This window comes from Nannospalax galili, unplaced genomic scaffold (assembly GCF_000622305.1).
Source record: "Nannospalax galili isolate Female #2095 unplaced genomic scaffold, S.galili_v1.0 scaffold96, whole genome shotgun sequence".
In the NCBI taxonomy this organism is placed as follows: Eukaryota; Metazoa; Chordata; class Mammalia; order Rodentia; family Spalacidae; genus Nannospalax; species Nannospalax galili.
The window spans coordinates 3,504,702-3,523,688 of NW_008342018.1; positions in this window are offsets into that span (position 1 = coordinate 3,504,702).

Genomic DNA, 18,987 nt, shown 5'->3' on the forward strand with positions numbered 1-18,987 from the left:
ACTTCATCTAAAACCTTAGTTATATCTTTTTCTGTTACCCTAATTTGCCTACTCCTGAGGAAAGAAACCAGTGCAGCAATACAGGTGCTGGCAGCAGCTGGATGACTATTCCCCATACCAAAGGTCACTCACCCTGCAAGACGTACCCAAAGGGACTCAGGAACCATTCAGGAAGACGATCAGTGGAGACAGGAACAACACACTACAGCTCCGTGTGGCAGGAGGCTTTGTGCCCCACGTTGGGCGCCAGTTGTGGTCTCAAGTGTTTGCTCTCCTCTGGCTATGGCCACTCTCCTGCTCTCTTAGTTCCTCTGATCAGTCGTCCTGTCCAGACCCCAGGGCTGGTGAGGAGACTGTGTCAGCAGAGCCGCATTCAGACACAGGAGACCAGGTTCAGAGACGCAGACCTGGTTTATTGCAGGAAGGCACAAGCTTATATAGGGGAGTGGTCCAATCACAGCACAGCAAGTAGGATTCCTTATTAGCATAACAGACTTAGCATCCTATTAGCATAACAGACTTAAAGTCCTATCACAGAATAGTGGGTAGGATGCCTCATTAGCATACTGGGTTTCAGATTACAGGGCCTCGATTCCTGGAAGCCACATGACCCTGACTGTTGCAATATCTAAGTGTTGCAATTTGGAATTCCAAGGATAGTGATTAGGGAGTGGCTAGCTCTAGGCATCAGTCTCATGATCTGCCAATGGGAGCAAATGTCACAAGGCATTCCTTGTGGCTTTGGGCTGTTGCCTCAGGCCTGCTGTATGGCTGTCAATAAGACTTTCACCCTAGGCTCAAGTCTGTCTCCCACACTAAGGTACATAAACAATATTAGCAGAATCAAACTTAAACAAAAACAGAGTAGAAGTTCCTGCTGAACACATAACCAACAAAGAACTTCCACATGCTCAAATGGCAACACAAGAACACAAAGAATATGAAAAACCAGGAAATATGCCCTCCCCAAAACCCTGGATTCCTACAGAAGTTTATAGCTTTGAGAACCACCATGTAGAACCCCAAGACTCAGAATTTAATAAAAACAGACATAATAAAGAACTTCAAGAAAACACAAATACTTCAAAGAATTCCACAAAGAAAGGCATAAACTCCTGATAGAAGCTGAAGAATATACAATATGTGGCTTAATGAAATATAAAAAATTCATAAATTGAAAAGCAAAATAACCTCTAATAAAATACACAAAATAATGAAGAATAAATAATACATTCTGAATAACTAATGTCTCAAAGAAGAAATTATGAAAGAAATAAAATATTCCTGGAACAAAATAAAAGTGAGAACACAACACAACAAAACCTCTGGGACACTCTAAAATCAGTCCTAAGATGGAAGTTTAGAGCTTTCTGTGCCTACATTAAAAAAAAAAACAGAAAGAGAACACTTAAATGACTTCACAGTACAGTTCAAGACTATGGAAAGGCAAGAACAAACTAACCCCAAACCTAGTAGCTGAGAAGAAATAACAAAACTCAGAGCAGAAATTAATGAAATAAAATAAAATACAAAAAAAATCCTCAATGAATCTAAGAGCTTGTTCTTTGAAAGGTTAAAAAAGACAGAGAGACACTTCACCAAGTTAACCAAATGAAAAAAAAAAGCAAACTTAAATCAACAAAATCATAAACAAAAGGGGAAACCTCACAGCAGAAATAAAAAATATCCAAATCATTATAAGGGACTGCTTTAAAAATCTATATTCCATTAAATTTGAAAACCTAAAAGAAATGCATGAATTTCTAAAATCATGGCCACCACCAAAGTTAAATTAAGAAGCGATCAACAACCTAAACATACACATAAATAATAAGGAAATTGAAAAGGTAATACAAAACCTCCTAATTTTAAAAAGCCTAGGCCCACATAGATTCATAGCAGAATTCTACCAGACATTCAAAAAAAATCTACAACCAATAGTGCTTATATTATGAAAGGTGTATGCCTTTAATCCCAGCACTTTCGAGGCAGAGGTAGGTGGATCTCTGTGAGTTCATGGCCAGCCTGATCTACATAGAGAGTTCAGACCAGCTGGAGCTACAGAGAGACCATGCCTCAAAAAAAAAAAAAAAAAAAAAAAAAATCAAAAAGATAGAAACAGAGGGAGAACTCCCAAACTCCTTCTATGAAGCCAGCACATCACCCTAATATCCAAACCAGGTAACAATAAAACAACAAAAGAATGCTGGGGCTGGAGAGATTGCTCATTGGTTAAGAACACTGACTGCTCTTGCAGAAGACTGAGATTTGATTTGCAGCAGCAACATGGCAGTTAACTGTCTTTAACTCCAGTTCCAGGGGATTTGATAGCCTCTTCTGCCCTCTGCAGGCATTGCACAACATGGGTGCACAACATATATACAGGCATAACACTCATACACATAAAACAAAAATAAATAAAATACTTTTTTAAAAAAAACGAATGCCATAGACCCATATCCTTAATGAACATAGATGCAAAGGTACTCAACAAAATACTTGCAAACCATATAGAGACACACATCAAAAAGATCATCCACCATGATCAAATAAGCATTATTCTAGAGTTGCAGGGATAGTACAGCATACATAAGGCAATAAATGTAATAAAACGTATAAGTGGACTTAAAGACAAAAACCACATGGTCATGTCAATAGACAAAGAAAAGGCATTTGACAAAATCCAACATGCATTCATGTTAAAAGTCCTAGAAGGAATTGGTCTGGAGGGAACATACCTCAACCTAATTAAAGCTATATACAACAAACCCAGGGCCAACATCATCCTAAATGGAGGAAAACTGGAAGCATTCCCATTAAAATCAGGCACCAGACAGGGCTGTCCACTATCTCCAATCCTTTTCAATATAGTGCTTGAAACTCTTCCAAGAGCAATAAGACATGAGAAGAAAATTAAAGGAGTGCTAATTGGAAGAGGTCAAATTATCCCTATTTGCAGATGATATGATATTATATATTAAAGATCCCAAAAATTCAACTAGAAAACTGTTAGAATTGATTAATACCTTCAGTAAAGTGGAAGGATACAAAATCAACTTAAAAAATCAGTAGCCTTTCTATATACCAATAACAAGCAATCAGAAAAAGCACTGAAGGAAACCTTCCCATTGTCAATAGCCTTATAAAAAATAAAATACTTAGGAATAAAACTAACAAAAGACATTAACAATCTCTTCAATGAAAAAATTTTAAAACTCTAAAGAAAGAGATAGAGGAAGACACTAGCAGATGGAACGACCTACTATGTCCATGGATGGGTAGAATCAATATTATGAAAATGACCATCTTCTTTTTTTTTTTTTGACCAAAAGCAATTTATAGAATCAATGCAATCCCAATCAAAATACCCATGACATTCTTCACAGAAGTTGACAAAATCACCCTAAAATTCATATGAAATCACAAAAAACACTGGATGCACCAATCAATCTTGGGTAAAAAGAACAGTGCTGGGGGGATTATCATACCAGGTCTCAAATTATATTACAGAGCTATAGTAATAAAAACAGCATGTTACTGGTACAAAAATAGAAACATATATCAATGGAACACAATAGAAGACCCCAAAATGGGTTCATATGATTTCATCCACCTGATTTTTGAAAAAAAGTGATTAAAACACGCAATGGGGGGAAGGTAGCATCTTCAACAAATGGTGCTGGCCAAATTGTATCTCTGTCTGTAAAAAGTGAAACTACCATTTTCTTTCACCCTGCACAAATGTCAACTCCAAATGGATCAAAGACCTCAATATAAAACCTGGAACTCAGAAACTGATAGACAAAATCATTGGCAGCGTCCTTCAAGATATAGGGATACAAAAGGACTTTCTAAATCAGACAAAAGCTGCTCAGACACTATGGCCAACAATCAGTAAGTGGGACCTCATTAAATTACAGTTTCTGTACAGCAAAAGAAAATACTAAGGAAGCCAAGAGGAAACCCACTGTGTGGGAGAAAATCTTCACCAGGTACACATCCAAAAGAGGATTAATATCCAGAATATACAAAGAACTCAAAGAAGAAAGAAAGAAGAAAATAAGCAACCCAATAAAAAGATGGGTGATAGGCCTAAACAGAGTTTTCAAACGAAGAAATAAAATTGGTTAAGAAACACCTTGAAAAGTACTCAACATTTTTAGTAATTAGAGAAATGCAGATTAAAAACTACTTTAAGATTCCATCTTACTCCAGACATATTGGCAAAGATCAAGAGAAAGAAAGCCTTCAAATGCTGGAGAGGATGTGGAGAAAGAGGAACACTCATTCACCGCTGGTGGGAATGCAAACTCATGCAACCACTATGGAACACACTGTGGAGAAGCCTCAAAAAAGTAAAAATGAACCTACCATATGATCCAGTGATACCACTCCTTGGCATATCCCTAAAGGCCTCATCATACTGTAGAGATACCTGTACATCCATGTTTGTTGCTGCTTTCTTCACAAGACCTAAGAAATGGAAACATCAGGGCTGGAGAGATGGATCAGTGGTCCTCTTGCAGAGGACCTGGGTTCGATTCCCAGCACCCACATGGTGGCTATGAACCATCCTTAACTGCAGTTCCAGGGGAATCCGAAGCCCTCTCCTGACCTCTGTGGCATTGCATGACATGGGTGCATCCACATACATGCAGGCAATAATCTCATACACATCAAATAAAAATAATTTAAAAAAATTGGAAACATCGTAAATGTCCCTCAATTGACAAGTGGTTAATGAAAATGTACATCTACACAATCGAGTTCTACTCAGCAGTAAGAAAAGATGAAATTACAAAAATTGCATGTAAATGGATGGAGCTAGAGAGTGTTATATTAACTGAAGTAACACAAACGCAGGAAAGCAAGCAGTGTTTTTTTTTTTTTCCCCTCATTTGTGGATTGTAGTACCAATCCCTTGTATGTGAGTGTATAAATTCTGATGTAACACCAGGAGCCAGGTAAAGGCAAAGGATTCATGCAGGTAAAGGAAAAGAAAAAACCTGAAAGAAAGAGGGATAGTAGGGAAAAGATGTTAGCTGAGGGAGGTGGAAAAAGTGGGAGTAATCAGCAGGGAGAAGAGGAAGGGATGTGCAAGGGATCACGGTATGGGAGAGGGAGGGAAGTCAGGAAAGGAAAGATGGCAGGGGTCAGGAATTATTGGGGGGAGGGTGGGGATAATGGAGGCTCTGTGAGTAGGGAGGGAAGAAGGAGGGAAGCCAGATAGGAAAAAAAAAAGAGTGGAGATGAGTGAATCCTGAGGGGCTAGGAAACCTAAGGGAAAAGTGATGTCCTAGAAACCCTATGAGAAATGCACATAGAGTGTCTGAACATTAATATATATATTTACCTGGAAGCTTTTTGGCAGGGAATTTAGTGTGAGATAGAAGAGTCCTCCATTAGAGTAACAAACATACCATGCAGCATTTATCAAATAAGCTTCTTTTTGCAACATATGATAGCTACTGCAGGGTTGCACATCTGGTCAGAAACAGAGAACATAAGCCTGCCAGTACTAGCTCACACATCTGTAGCTGAATGTCTACAACTAAGGCTCATGGAACATAGCAGAATAAGGGGTAGAGAAAGTGCTAATGCACCCCTCAATTCTCACCAGTGAGGCTTCAGTGTACATCAGAGTGTGATACATAAAGAAGGACACAACTGGCCAAATTTTGGAGAATAAGAAGCTGTAGAATAGAATGGAACTCCTATACAGTACCTCACCCACCCACGGCTCAGAGATCATTGCAGAAGAAATGCAGAAAGATTGTAAGAGCCAGGGCTGGTTCATGAACACAGGGAAGTGGAGGCCTTCAGGTCACAGGAGAGTTGCTCATGTGAGCCTGTGGCAACAGTGGCATAGATCATGGGACCCATGTCAGCTCAATTAAACAAAGGCCCAAAGGGGAGGTGAGAAATAGGTGGAGGGCCAGCACTAGACTGGGAACTATTTGAGACTGAATGCTGCTGTGTGAGGGAGAGTATGACTTACATATGATCACTGGACTCCAGTGGATGAATCTACACTGAAAGACATTTGAGTACAAACAGTTGAATGAATAGGACTCAGCATGTAGGGCAAAGTGCATAGGGTTCAGTGGGGAATGGGGGGAGCCATGGATGGGGAAGGGTGTCTGAATTTAAGTTGGAAATATTGTATGAAGATTTAAAAGCTCAATAAAATTGAAAAAAAAGAATTTGACAAAATGAATTTGATCATATTCAGAACTCTTCTCCCTTCACATTTCAAACCCGACTCCCTTCACTACCCTCTTTAGTTTGTGACATCTATTTTTTTTCCTTTTTTAAATGTTTTATTTTTTTATTTAATGTGTATCACTGTATTTCCTGTGTTTGTAAGTACATCCACTTCATGCAATGCCCAAGGAGGTCAGAAGAAGGCATTGGATTCTGCTTGAACTGGAGTTACAGATGATTGTTAGCTGTCATTTGGGTGCTTAGAATCAAATCCCATGTCCTCTGAAAAAGCAGTCAGTGCTCTTAACCACTGAGCACTGTGCTCTTAACCAGTCTCTCCAGCCTCTATTACTTACTTTTTAAAATGTGTATTATTTTGAATGTTGTGGATTTCATACAATAAAGCTGAATCATATTTAGACTTCTTCCTCCATCCATATCCAGTAAACCCCACCCAACAGGATTTCATGCATTCTGTCCTATATGTTAATGCCTATTCAGTCAAGCATTTGCACCCAGAGGTCTCAGGTGTAAGTTCATCCTTTGGAGTCTAGTCAGTTCCACAACTGTTTACACATGGTGAATATGTATCTGATAGACACCCTACTATGTTTCTTAATGCCCATCCAATCTAATTTGTGCTTCCCAAATTGCCTTAGATGTAGGTCTTTCCCCTGGATATTAATCAACCTAACCAGCATCACAACCTTAATGAAAACTAATTCTCCCTCTCAGAAGCTATCAATTGCTAAATTTTTTCAGCTAGGGGTGGAGTTATTGCTCATCTCCCTATCTCCATGCTGAGATTTTGTTTGGATTAAATTTTTCAGATTTTGTTCATGCTGCTCACAAGAGCTGTAATTTCATATGTGCAACAGTCCTGCTGTATGCAGAAATCACGGTTTCCTGGGATTCAAACATCACCCTTGGCTGTGATAATCTTTCTTCTTCTTTAGAGAAATGATCTCTGAGTCTTCAGAGATGAGAGTGAACCATTATACTCTTTTTAAAAATGTGTATGAGTATATTTGTTTACATGTGTATAATTGCACCCATGCTGTGCAATGCCCACAGAGGTCAGAAGATTCAGATCCTCTGGAACTGGAGTTACTGATGGTTGTTAGCCCCCATTTGGGTACTGGAAATCAAATCTGGGTCCTCTGCGAAACCAGTCAGTGCTCTTAACTATTGAGCCGTCTCTCCAACTCCAAACCATTATACTCTTAAGTGCAAATAAAATGAAGTAAATCAAATTAAACAACTATTATATTGTTGTTGTTGTTGTTATTGTTGTTGTTGTTGTTGTTATTATTGCAGTGGCACAATGTCCTGGATATGGAAATTTGTTTAAGCACAAATTCTACCTTTGACCACTTTCTAAAGCAAATATTCCCATCATTGCAAATGCCAAGACACCAACTTTATGTCTCTGAACATACTAATGCCTCTCTGGAGCTGAGAACAGGTGGTTATAGCACATCACTGCTTCATTGTTCCTTACTCTTAGACTCTTTCAACTGTATGGGTGAATATTCTCTATTATAATGTAAGAAAACAGTTTATGATTTGTTAAATAAAGTGCAAATTTCCTGAGACTGAAAATAATCCTACTAATACATTCATTGACATGCAAGTTTTAAAATGTATATTCTGAGGCACAATAAGATATATAAACACTCTATGTGAGCCAAGTTAGTTTTCTACTCAGATGTTAGCTATATACAATATCCTCAGTAATATTTAGGATTAATCAATTCAAATACAATTATCTGGTAAGTCAGTGATTTTCATACAAGACTGATAGCTAAGTACTTAAGCATACATTTGCTGAGGTAGAGAACATAAAATGAGAAGCTTTCAGGTTACTTGACAGATACAGTCATGTTTGATATAACTGATAATTTTTTGACCAAGATAACTACATATTTCTTTTTCCTGATTCTCTATCCAACACTCTTACAGGAAGCTCCAATCTAAGACTAGGTTTATTATGTTTCTTTATATACTTCATTGTATTTTTATTTTCTTTCATATCCAATAATTTTGGAGATATGTGTCCTTTCAGACATAATCTGCTGCATGATTGCCTGAATTCCTTTGATCCCATTGGGTTAAGTTCACAATTTGTGCTCTCTTTTTAGCTGATTTTTTTTCTGATCCATGAGACTTTTAAAGTGGATCTCAAACTCTACTTCTGAGGACATATTTCAGAATAAGAATGGGAATATCACTCCAGGATAAACTCATGCATGTCTTTGTTACAGGTTTCCCCCACAGTATAAATTTAATTTCTAAATGTTCATGTATTCATTTCAAATAATTTATATTTAGTGGAATAGTGGCGGATAAAACAAGGGAAGATAGAAAGCATGTCTCCAAAATCAATTTTATATTTTTTCCACAAGGAATGATAGAAGGCATGTCTCAAAATGCAGTTTCATATTTTTTCACTCAAAATTCATTCAATACTTGTGTGAGCATTCAGCCCTCATGTCCTTTGAACTTTTGAGGGTCCCCTCATGATAATTCTGTCAAAATGAGAATTTAACTCATCATGAGTTTGGGGCGAACATTTAAACCATTCCAACCCTAGAAGATAAGGAAACATAGAAACAGCTCATGTTCCCACATGTTCCTCAGTGCAAGTTTGTCTACTACTCAGATTATTAAGAGATTCTCACTTCAGGAACACTAACGTGACATAATAGGCCTTAATAAAAATGACAACACGTATGAATTCCAGTGTTGGGGGGCTAAGGGAGGGTGGCAGTGGGGACAGGGGTATAAAGATGATTAAGATTTACTGAGATATTCTGTATGAAACACATAAAAATTCAATAAAAACAACATTTTGAAAAAAAGAGCTCACATTTGTTATTCAACCAATTTCTATTATTTGGGTCTATTTTTATTAATTTTTTTTCTGAATTTCATGCAATAAATTTTTATCCCCTATCCCCACTGTGACCCAGAAGTCCCTCTGACAAGCCATGGTCCCACCTCCTTCCCATGCTTTGTAGAAGGAGTCTAGCCCATTAAGGGTAGGAGCTATGGAGCTATAAGCCAGGAAAACCACTAGGCCAGTCTCTCACCATTTTGTGTGGCTGTAGGGAAGCCACCGGACTTATCATTGGATGTGGGTAGTTACCAGTTTTGGAATAGAGCATGGGAAAATGGGGGGGTATATGAGCTGGTGGTAGGCATTCCAAATATAAGAGAACCCATGTCTTTGTAAGTCACCCACTTTTCTGGACCTCATATAAACTATGCAATATCCAAATAGAATGTCTTAGGTCAGTGAGGGCAAATGTCCCAGTGTAAAGGAAAAAATTAGTGAAGCAGTTGGTACAGCCCAGCAGGATGATGCTGGAAATGATAAACCACAAAAGCTCTGGAAAAGCAAGGGGGTTAGCAATGGTCACATGGGTTATACAATGGACCATACAATATGTAACTAGAATGTCATAGGCTATGCAGATGCAGATAGACTCAATGGATAAATCCCTGGACCACAGCCATCCTGTAAAAGTGGGAAAATAGCTCAGTTGCTGTATGTAAAAATTCTTTAAAGATTATCGAGACCCTAGAAATAAATTTACAATTCTTGGACCCAAGAGGGGAACCCAGAGATGGGGAGTGGCCACTTCACATAAGAAAAGATATATCTGAAACAAAGGCAGCCCCAGTCAAGTTTGAAACAGCTAAGGAATTATTGACAAATTCAGTGTAAGCCTGAGAGCTTGAGAGAGCAGAAAAATGGGAGATTATAACTTGCTTAAGGTTAGGGGACCAGGAGTCAAAGGACCCAGGATAAAAGACAGTAATGAGAAAAGAAACAACTGAGAAATAATAATAGCTAAAGCTGCCCCTTAGGTTCAACAACCTTTGATGCATAAAGGAAAAAAGATTTAGCAGTACTGTAGCTAGGAGAAAATACTCCATACTAGAGCTTTTGAAAGTAGGAAAGACTTTCAAACAAGCAATCAATTTGGTACTAAGGAGTTTCTGGAAGCCATTAAAACTGAAGAACAGTTCATAAAAGGCATTCCAAGGATAAAACCTGTTCCAGGGTTGACTAAGGACCCCTAAATATTAAATAAGATACATTTCTCTCCTGAGAAAGCCTGTGCTAGGGTTGGAGGCATTTTTTTTTCCACCAAGGCCTCTCCCAGAAGCCAGGAATGTTCAATAGAAAGGTGGCAGATGTGGCTACAACCAGGAGGCAGACCCAGGGCCTGCATGGCTCAGGGAACCAACAGGTACAGCAGGGACAAGAGATGCCCTCTGCGTCCTTAGCCTAGTGCACGTCAGGCAACTTGAACCAACACTGGAAAATATATCAAGAATAAAAAGATACAGACTCCATGTAAAATCCCCAGAATGCAGAATTACATTTAGGGAAACACCCATTATCCAAAGGGATAATTAAAGATAGTAAAGAACTAAACAAATTAATGCCTCTTACCCATGCTATGGTACCTAACAGAGATCAATGGAGAAAGCTATTAATACAAATGGATAAAACCTTTCCATGCTGTGTTAGACTTTGCCTATGACTGATATAATATATGATGTTAACCTTTGAATGTTTTACAGATGTGAGACCCATTTGAAAGATATCAAGTATACCTGAAGGAAACAAAGGTCAGGTATAGCTGTAAGATTCTTGGAAGTTTTATAGTTGGGTAAAATGAAAACTGAGGCGCCAAAAACTGTACAACTGCTAAGAAAAACTACAGTACCACAGTTGGGTTTCCCCACTATGAGCTGTTAGTAGGAGAGATCCTAGATGTCCTCAAATTAACCAAGGCTGTTGGCACTAATGTCAGTTGTACACTAGAAAGTTTGGTAAGGCCATATTGCTGAAGAAGACACTGTATGATGTGAGCGTAGGAGAAGAGATGGAGCCAAGACTAAGCTGAAAACTCCATGTCACTGGACGGATGGCTTTCACAGAGCCAGAAGACTCTCTGTAGATAGTTGGGGAAATAGGACCCCCAAAGATCCTGCTCAACAATGGACACCGTATGCTTCACACTATGGACATGCCAAGCAGTGACTGCTAGAGCAATAATGGCTTGACTAACATAAATTTTTAATATATAAGGCCTGCTCGTAGGGGTGGAGCACACATCTGTCCCTGTAGACCAGGCTAACCTCCTGTGTCATGGTAGACTATTGGTCCCAGCTGGGAATCCATTCTAAGTGTACTGTTTAATGGATATGGTACACCGACTGGAGTATCTTCTAGGCATTTGTATGTACATCCGTGTTTGCTTAGATTTGTCTATTTCCTTCCATTTGTCTTTACAGTAGGGGAAACACTGAGATAGATTATCAGCCACGTCTTGAAGATAAATGATAAGGAGGTCCAAGAAGTCAATATCTTGCCACAACACAAGAGTGATCACCCTTCATCTGTCACTCCCTCCAAGGCTCAGGGACCATTGTGGAAAAAGTGGTGGAAAGTTTGTAAGAGCCAGAGAAATGGAAGGAATGTGACCTGGAAGTACCTCTGATAAGCTATGGTCCCACTTCATTCCCACACTCTGCAGCAGGAGTCAAGCCCATTAAATGGAGGGACAATGCAGATATAAGCTAGGAAAACCATGAGTCCAGGCTCCCATTTTTTGTGGGCGTTGGGAAGCCACTGGACTTATGTTTGTGTGTGGACTTTCGAAAACAGCTGTGAATGGGGTAGTCATCAGTTTTAGAATAGAGAGTGTGAAAAGCGGGGTAAGGCAGAGCCCCCCCTCCTGCCCCTCTTGGGCACTTGAACAAGTTAGAAGGTGCCTGCAGTGGGCAAAAAGCTCATGGAGACCATGGGGTTTGTCAAGCTGGTGGTGGGCTTTCCAAATATAAACCTATGAGAATCTAAGTCTTTGTAAGGCACTCCCTTTCCTGTATATTATATAAACTATACAAAATCCAAATAGAATGTCTTATGTCAGTTTGTCAATCTGTGTCAGGACTGGGAGACCCTGAGTGAGGGTGAGTCTCCAAGCAGAAACGGAAAAATTTAGTGAAACACCCACCTGTCCAGAGGTCCCTCCCACTGGATTTCATGCTTTCTCTCATATATGTTAAGGCTCATAGAGCCACATTGTGTCCGCATATAGCTCTTGGTGTGAGTTCCTCCACTAGAGCCTAGTCAACCTATTTAGCATCACTTCTTAAAGAAAACCAACTCTCTCTTCACCAGTAGCCACTGGTTATCAATAGTGTTTATCCATTTTTTTCAGTTCTACGCAGGGTCTTTTCATGGTAAACCTTGCAAGGAAGGGTCCTAGGCATGCTACCACCATTGGTGGAAGTTCATACAAGCAACTTCTGTTGTGTAAAACACTGCCTCCTTGTGGTCATCCACTGCCCCTGACTAGTGCAGTCTTTCTGCGCCCTTTTCTTCAATAGTAACTGAGCCTTAAGTGGCAGACATTTGACGTAGGTGTCTTACCAGTCACTTTATGATCTTTTAGTCACTACAGTTCAGAGAGTTGTAGCTTTCTGGGTTAATCACCATTCACTGCATGAGGAAGCCTTGCTGGTGAGAGTTGAGAAATACATTAATTTTCTTTATTCCACTATATTCCTTGAGCTCTAAGTATAAATGTTGAATTGTAAATCTATCACTTTTCGATGGGTATCTCACACTTATTCTCTGCTTTTGACTAATTATAGGACACTGTATAATAATCTTCATCTGTTGCAATATAAATTCTTTGATGAGTGATGACATATACACTTGTCTGTAAATATAAGAACACATATTAATAATATAATAAGAATTACATTGGTCTATCAAATTGATAGAAATAATTCTACATTTTCTCCAGCCATGAGTATTTGGTTATGTTTAAAGTGTAACACAGCAGTTCCCTCTCCTTGAGCTGCCTTATGTCCAATTAAATATCTGTTGATTATCCCAAGATAAGAGTGTCTCTTCTGCAGCAAAAGTTTTCTGGGCCAAACATTGTGTTTATTATGATTTACAGCTTGGTAGGACCATTGATTATTTTCTCCCTTGGCAACTTGCATAGAATCCTCTGATTCTAAGGGACCTAGTCTTCAGGGAGGAAGTTTCCAGGTCAGTTGCTCCAAGGTTTTTGCCCACATATGCACTGTCTTCAGAAAGAGGGTCTTAGTTCAAGTTCTAAAAGTCAATGAAGGACTCTAACAATAGCCTGTATTACTTCAAGAGTCTCATGGACTACTCTGAATAATAACTCAAATGACAGTTTCTTACCTGTTATTGTGGGGTTTTTATTGTTTTGTTTTGTTTTTTGCTATATAGTCTTTAGCCCCCTCCCCCCAAACACAAAAATAAAATGTATATTTTTCAGTAGGCTTTTTGAACTAACACCTTTCCCTCTGGTTTTTCATACTGCCTAAGGAATATTTATCTTCCTTCCTCCCTCTCCTGTTAAAGTACCTCAATTTTCCCCATTTCTCCCTTGATAACCAATCTCCTACTATATTCCTCTCAAGTTCCTTTTTCCATTTAATACCCATGGTTCCTTTCTATTTTCTGGCTCCTGCAGTTATATCAGGATACATACATATTCACAACTAAGAATTTTGAGCCAAGATGCTCAAATGAGAGAGAACATACATCACATTTTTCTGTTTGTGTTACTTTATTTAGTATAACAGCTTCTAGTTCCATCCATTTTCCTACACATTTCATGATTTTGTCTTTCTTTACCATTGAGTAGAACTCCGTTGGGTAAATGTGCCACAATTTCAGTATCCATTAATCAGTTGAGGGACATTTACATTCCTTCCATTTCTTAGCTCTTGTGAAAAGATCAGCAAAAACATGGCTGTGCAAGTATCTCTGCAGTAGGATTGCTCCTTTGTATATATTATAAACAATGCATAACCCAATCATACAATAGATTTATTTTTTGCATTTTAGGAGTTTAACACTGATTTCCACAGTGGTTGTACCAGTCTGCAATTCCACCAACAGTGAATGAGTGATTCCAGATCAGCACTTGTTGTCATTTGTTTCCATGTTCTTAACCATTCTGATTGGGGTTTCATAAAATTTTAAGTAGTTTTCATTTACATGTCCCTGATTACTAAATATATTGAATAAAGGTGTCTCTTAGCCATTTTTATTTCCTTTTTTGGAGCTCTATGTTGAGACCCATAGCCTTATTTAGTTTGATTATTTGTTGTCACTTTATTTTTTGAGTTCTTTATATAGTCTGGATATTAATCTTCTGTCAGATGTATAATTGATGAAGTTTTTCTCCCATTCTGTGGGCTTCCTCTTCACTGGATTGGTTGTTTCTTTTGTTGTACAGAAGTTTCTTTTTTCATGAGGACACATTTGTGAATTATTGACCTTAATTCCGGAAAAATTATATCTGATGTAGAAAGTCAGTTGACAATCAGAAAGTGAAGATTTGAACCTTAGTATCACAAGGAACCCAACCAATGAACTTAGGGAAGGATTGTGATTCTTATATGATGCTGAAGTCTGACACCTTCATTGTACCTGTGAGCTCTTAAACAAAGAATCATACTAATCCATTTCAAGACTCACAAGGACAGTGAAGTGATTAATTGGCGACAGTGATAAGAAATTGATTGTTGGAATCTCTCACAAAAATGTAGAAGTAATGGAGTTACCTTAAACGTTGTTAATTCTCAGATTAGACACAATAACAATTCCAAATTACTATCTGTGATGGTTGAATTCATTTTAAATATGAGTAGAATTAGAATCACCTAGGAGAAAAAATCTCTGAGCATGTCTATGTTGATGATTTCCAAAGATGTTTTAAATGAAGAAGAAAGACTCACCAATATGGGTAGAACATTCCATTGCTTTAGGATCCTAAGTTTACAAATGGGGAAAAGGAGGGAGGATGTGCCAGCTTGGATCAACAAATCCAGAATTGGGAGCTAAAGTAAAGGATTAGATTGGGAGGGATAATCTTTGGCTGCACAGTGTTTGACCAACCTTGTTTACATGAAACTCTGTCTCAAAGAGCAAAAATAAGTGAATAAATAAATAAACAATAAAATTAAAGAGGGAAAGGAGAAAGCCACATAGCATTGCCACTCATCTCCCTCTGTCCCCTGACCGCCTCAGCAATTTGACTAGATATTTTATTTTCCAGTCACCATGCCATCCACACCACAAACCTTTAACCTATGATCTAAAAGAACCTTTCTCCTCTAAGTTGCCTCTTAAACATTTGGGCACTAGAACCTGCAAAGAAATCCATACACTATCACTTTCTTGTATGTATGTGATACTACTACTGCTGAGTTTTTTTCAGTTTATGCACTAACCTGCTATTTTACAACTACAAATAAAGAAAGAAGCGCTGATTTCTCTTTGTGAATAAAATAAAGACTAACTGTGAACTAGAGAACAATAGCAGTATTTAACAACTTCAAATGAAAAAAAAATCAGGTTCCAATTTATCTTTATTAAAATGATATAGACTGCCTGTGAAGTGGAGAACAATAACCTATGACTTTATTTTCTTAACACCTTCAGCAGATTTGTGCACATTTTGTCTTGTTCTTGTATTTTTAAATAAGTTGGTGATTATTTAAAATTCACTTTGTACTTATTAAATAATGCAATTATTTAATTCACTTTTAATGTTAAATAATGGGGAAAAGACCAGAGTAAATTTAGTAGTCTTCTTTTTCATTTATTATGCACCTTTCATATACATATATTTAACAGTATTCAGTACCAATTTCTTACATGCTCACATGGGACTTCTTATTTTCACTTAATAAGGAAAAGGGTGGCAAGGGCATCAGTCAACTCTGCCAATAAGAGAAAAGTATATATAATAATAACAATATATTTAATCCAACAATGAGACCAAAGGAAGGTCAAATTGTCATCTAAGAAAAGAAAAATGCCTCCTAAGAATTGCTGAAAGCAGGACAAAAAAAGGAGAAAATGTTTATTATATGTGTTGCACTCTGTGAAGGTCAATACGTGTATTGAAGTTACTGCTGTAGAGAAAGCATGAAGCCTTGGCTGCCATGTTCCCTTTATGTGACATGAAGACTATGAGCTGTGGACTATCAGCCAACCCTGCCATGGGCGGAGCAGGAATATGCAGCACTGGAAAGCAAAGGTGCCAATCTTTAAAACTCAAAGGACATCACGATTCTCCTTGGCTTCCAGACCAATAGAAAATATCTAGTCCTATAGATGAACAGGATCACTGAAGGCTCTACACTTTAGACCTTAATTCTGAAGCTAACAACTCTGCCTCTACAACATAACAAAGAATCACCAGTTCCATTAGCCACTGTCAATTATTAAGTAAAGAACAAGAGATTGACAAGAAAATAACTGACATAAGTAAAGGAGAGCTGATCTAAGGATAAGTTTCAAAGCTAGGAGACAAGTGAAGAACCCAATGTTGATGAAAATTCATTAGTGAGCCTGTCTTCAGCAAGGTAAAGTGTGAAGAATTGTCATCAGTAGCAGCACTAAAGTTAACAAGGCCTACAATAAAACTGAAATATAAATGGGCTTCTCCTAATTGATTAAATGCTGCATGGCAGTGATTTATACAAAGAAGGCCTATAACGGCAATCAGGTAATACAATGCTTATCAGGTTAAAATACTCTCTAAATGATGTGAAGCTCAAAAAAAAAAAAAACTGATGCTCACAAACCGATACAGTAAATTTATTATTTAGAGGACTACAATAAACATAGTAAAAACTGCATGGAATTCACATGCTGGGAAATTCAGAGACAAATCCCCATGATTAATGGGGATGTTCCCACCTGAATTAACCCTTCATAGACATGTCCAGAAGTGTGCTTCCATGGTGAATCTAAATCCTGTCAATAGACAAGATTAACCATAACATCTTCCAAATGCATTTTTAGGTCATATGATAAATTTAGTATTAGTAGATTGAGTAACATGGAAAATCATAAAATACAATTCATTTTGAAAAAATAAAACAGATATTTTAACATGAAATTTATCCTTTTCAAATTTATTTTTACTTTATGTATATGAGTGTTTTGCCTGCATATTTAAGTGAACACATATCATTCAGTCCCTTAAAAGGCAAGTAGAGGGAATTAGATTCCCTGAAACTGGAGTTATGGACAGTTGTTAGACTTCATGTGGGTCCTGGGAACCAAACTTGACATGAGTCCTGTACCCATTGCTTCTGAGCCACCTCTTCAGCTCCAAAATTTGTAAAATATTTGTTTATTTGTTTTATATATTTCGAGTCAGTGTCTATTTATTCCACTCACTTCTGTCCCCCTGACAGGCCTAGAACTCCCTATGTAGACCAGGTTGGCCTCAGTCTCACAAAGATCTACCAGCTTCTGTCTCCAGAGTACTGTGAAAAAGGCATGAGCCACCACCCAGGGCAAAACTTGCAATTTTTAAAAACACAAATATGTTGTTTACAGATGGGAAATACAGTAAGGTGTACTTAAGGCTTGAGTTGACAGTGAACTTCTTTATATTTTGATGCTTCATGTACAGAGGCCTCTTATAGAAATATTTGAACTCAAATTCAACTGTATATTTAGATAATTCCATATTTGCAATTGGAAGTTAATAAAAGTTATATGTTGAAATTCAGACATATGCTCCTACATGGTCTCTTATTTTTCTTCCATCATTTATTTAACTACAGGACAGAACAGAACTATACGTATGCACATATTTTTTGCTATTCTTTATTTAATCTAATTATCCTAAAGTTAATAAGTATCTAGTTTTTAAAACGATGAATTATAGAGAGTTACAATCTATGTGTTCCTTTTCTAGACTTGCTTCTTCTTTTTATAGTTTTGTGTAGCAATATATGCTCAGATAAAGTCTTTAAAAATACTCAAAGGGCTTAAAAGGGGATAAGGAAAATCATCCATAAATCTATCACCATAAGGACTAATTAGCATGAAATGAAATAGGGATTAAAGGGAAAATGTTTCTGAATCTACCACATGAGCTGCTGTTCCCATAGCTGCACACACACACACACACACACACACACACACACAATGTTAAAACCTCATATAATTTTATGTCTTATAGAGTTAAAACATTGTATAAGAGTAATAATTCATCTGTAAACCTAAATATGTACAGCCAATTTTGAAAGACATGTACCCTAGCTCAGAAAAATGCTATTGAACAGGTTTATGCTGTTGTAATGAAATGCTTCTTCTAATTAAACAAATAATGAAAAGGTAAAAAAAAAATAAAGAAAAAAGAAAAAAAACATTTAAAATGTATTAATTTATCCTTCATGATTTGTGTGTTTATTGGGCTGATTTTCCTGTGTCCTGCTGGTTTTCTAGTAATTATGAATCTTAAAGGCTTTGAAGTATTGTATATATAATCATTAATGCTCTGGGTGATTTGAAAAATATTCCAGGTTCCAGTCTTCAATTCTTGACTCATTACCAATGAGAATTTCAGAAAATATTTTTAAAAGTGTTCACATCTACTCAATTTCCACAGAGAAATTACTGAGTAAAGGTCCAAAATGTTATTATAATCATATGTATTAAATTCTATCACCAATGTATATTAATATTGAAAAATAATGCATTTGAACATTTTGGTAATTTTCATTTATAAATGTACTTTTTAAAAAAAAATGCTATTATATCCATATGTATTAAATTCTATCACCAATGTATATTAATACTGAAAAATAATGCGTTTGAACATTTTGGTAATTTTCATTTATAAATATACTTTTTTAAAAAAAGGATTAATGACACTGTAGAGAAATCAATGAATTGGTATA